Raw genomic sequence first — 3,035 nt, 5'->3', positions numbered from 1 at the left:
CTAAAGGAGCCTCCTCCCCCCTAGAGGAGCCTCCTCCCCCCTAAAGGAGCCTCCTCCCCCCTAAAGGAGCCTCCTCCCCCCTAGAGGAGCCTCCTCCCCCCTAAAGGAGCCTCCTCCCCCCTAGAGGAGCCTCCTCCCCCCTAAAGGAGTCTCCTCCCCCCTAGAGGAGCCTCCTCCCCCCTAGAGGAGCCTCCTCCCCCTAAAGGAGTCTCCTCCCCCCTAGAGGAGCCTCCTCCCCCCTAAAGGAGTCTCCTCCCCCCTAAAGGAGTCTCCTCCCCCCTAGAGGAGCCTCCTCCCCCCTAGAGGAGCCTCCTCCCCCCTAAAGGAGCCTCCTCCCCCCTAGAGGAGCCTCCGCACCTCCTAAAGGAGCCTCCTCCCCCTAAAGGAGCCTCCTCCCCCCTAGAGGAGCCTCCTCACCTCCTAAAGGAGCCTCCTCCCCCCCTCACCTCCTAAAGGAGCCTCCTCCCCCCCTAAAGGAGCCTCCTCCCCCCTAAAGGAGCCTCCTCACCCCTAAAGGAGCCTCCTCACCCACTAGGCCTATAGTCCCAACTACTGCACCTCCACCATTATATATCACACACACACACACACACACACACACACACACACACACACACACACACACACACACACACACACACACACACACACACACACACTCACACACATACACACACACACACCCTCTCAGAAAGGCTCTGTCTGTGATGGAGGAGCTGCCCCCACTCTGAGCCCGACGATAGCCAGGTCCCTGAGGAGGAACGCACGTCAAAAAGGTGCACAGAGGAGCGTGCACGTGTGGCGTGCACGCTCCCGAGGTCACACACTGTTTCCGCGGTTCTCCAACCAGAGAACGCGGAACTTCTGACAATGCTGACCATGCTGTAGTATACCTTTTCACTGTTTGTGTGCGTTTGTGTGTGTGTGTGTGTGTGTGTGTGTGTGTGTGTGTGTGTGTGTTACATGTGTGTTAACTCGTGGCTTTATTGATGAAAACGGACAAGTAAGCAAATCTGTGTTCTGTTGCCTCAGTCTGCTCTTTTGAAAATACATTTGGGCAGGGATTTCCCGTTACTATCCACTACGTTATGATGTAGGAATCGGATTACCAGGCATGCAGCAACCAGAGAGAAGTATCTGCATCATTGCAGTTCTCAGGATTTCCTCCTCTCAATATTCAAAACCGTTTGCCAAATGCTTTAATCGAACATGACTGACATTCAGATATATGTGATTCAGTTCGCTGTGAGACATCAGGCCTACAGGTTAGTGTGGACATTGGGGATCGAACCCGGTGCCTTTTGCCTGGGAGTGGAGGCCCCTTAGCCCTGCTACACTATTCAGCGGACACCCTCAATGACAGGAGATTACCAATGTGAGAGACTTTCTTTTAACTTGTGTCGACTCTTTTGTTCCTAACACAACACTGCCCGAGTTCTCGTCTCAGTTATTCATTATAGCTGTCTAAACAGCGCCGCCTCCCCGCACACACAACAGCAGACCTAACACAATCTGATGCCTTTGGACCGCTGACAAATGACTTTCAAACCCAGATCCCCTTTCCCTGGAGCAGCGGCGCAAAGAATGAAACCGTGTAGAGCGTAGACCTAGTGATTTAAATGTTAATCTGTCTTTGCAGTATGCATGTTTTTGCTTTTGTTGGTTTTTCAGCAGCTTTCAGGCTGTTTTTACTTTGCTGATTGTTTTATTATTAGGCTTAGTGACCTGAGAACTGGAGCACATGCGTCCATGCTGTCTGTGGGGTCTCTGTGAGCTCACTGCGGTCTGTGTTAACCTCTTGTTGCTCCAGCTTCCTCCTACAACCAATGACATTCATGATGGGTCAATACTCTGCCAGTATTGACCAAGGCACCAGGCAGGGGAGCTGGAGTTGATCCCCGGGCGCTGCACTCTTCTAGTACTGCCCACTGCTCCTAGTTTCACTAGTGATGGTTAAATGAGACCTTATTTTGTTGAATAGTATTTGTAACTTGTACTACAAATAAAGAATATTCTTCCAAACAGCATTACGATATTTGAATACAACACATGTTGAATCATGTTCAGTACATTACATTTGTTGACCGTTGCCCAACGCTCACGGTACCCCCCGTACCTGTGGTCCTGATCCGGTTCCCAGATCTAACGATTCTCATGATTCAACCTAAACTCATCGCAGGGTGTCTAGAGTTGAGCCGGGCCTTGTGTTCATACAACCATGTGAATGTGTGCGTTAGGGTGTGACTGCTTTGACACCGTGTGACACATGCAGTACAGACACACTGTCTGTGGCCCTGCCTGTGAAAGGCCATCGCAGGGGGAAGCAGAAGCACTGCCGTGGGGGACCACGCGTTCTAGACCTGCAGTGAGCGTGAGCTATGAAGGGCTGGGTGTGGTTAAAGCCTTTCCCTTTAAGTCCTTATCTGGCGCTGTTCCCCCCCACCGTGCCCATTCATCCTCCGCGTCCCACTCTGTCACCCCCAGCATCACCTTACCCCCTCTGTCTCAGCTGCCTGTCCTGGGAGGACTACCCTACTGCAGCAAGCAGATAGCTCTCCTCCTCTTCTACCCTCTCCTCCTCTCCTCCTCCTCCTCCTCCTCCCTCTCCATCCCACTCACTTTATCACTTTAACTCTTCTCTCCAGCAGGCTCAGGCTGCCGTCTGCTAAATGGGGTTTTGGGGGTTTGTTCCTCACAGAGTAACACTCCGTGTCGAGGTGAGGTGGGCCGGGATTGCTACTCATGTCCAATCCAGTTGATGTCTGTCTTCGGTTCCTGGAGCGGCCCTCACTGTTGGAGCTGGCCCTGCTTGCTGGATCAGTCGTTTGTACCGTTTGTTTGAGGGACGCGTGAGACAGAGAGGAAGAGAGAGGAAGAGGAGGGCATAGGAGGGGGAGAGAGAGAGAGAGAGAGAGTACATTGGAGAGAGAGTTGTTGTTTTGCACTGTACTTATTGGCTGTACTGAGAGAGAGAGAGAGAGAGAGAGAGAGAGAGAGAGAGAGAGAGAGAGAGAGAGAGAGAGAGAGAGAGAGAG

The sequence above is a fragment of the Gadus morhua genome, chromosome 13, assembly GCF_902167405.1.
Source record: "Gadus morhua chromosome 13, gadMor3.0, whole genome shotgun sequence".
Taxonomy (NCBI): domain Eukaryota; kingdom Metazoa; phylum Chordata; class Actinopteri; order Gadiformes; family Gadidae; genus Gadus; species Gadus morhua.
This window is presented reverse-complemented; position numbering follows the sequence as displayed.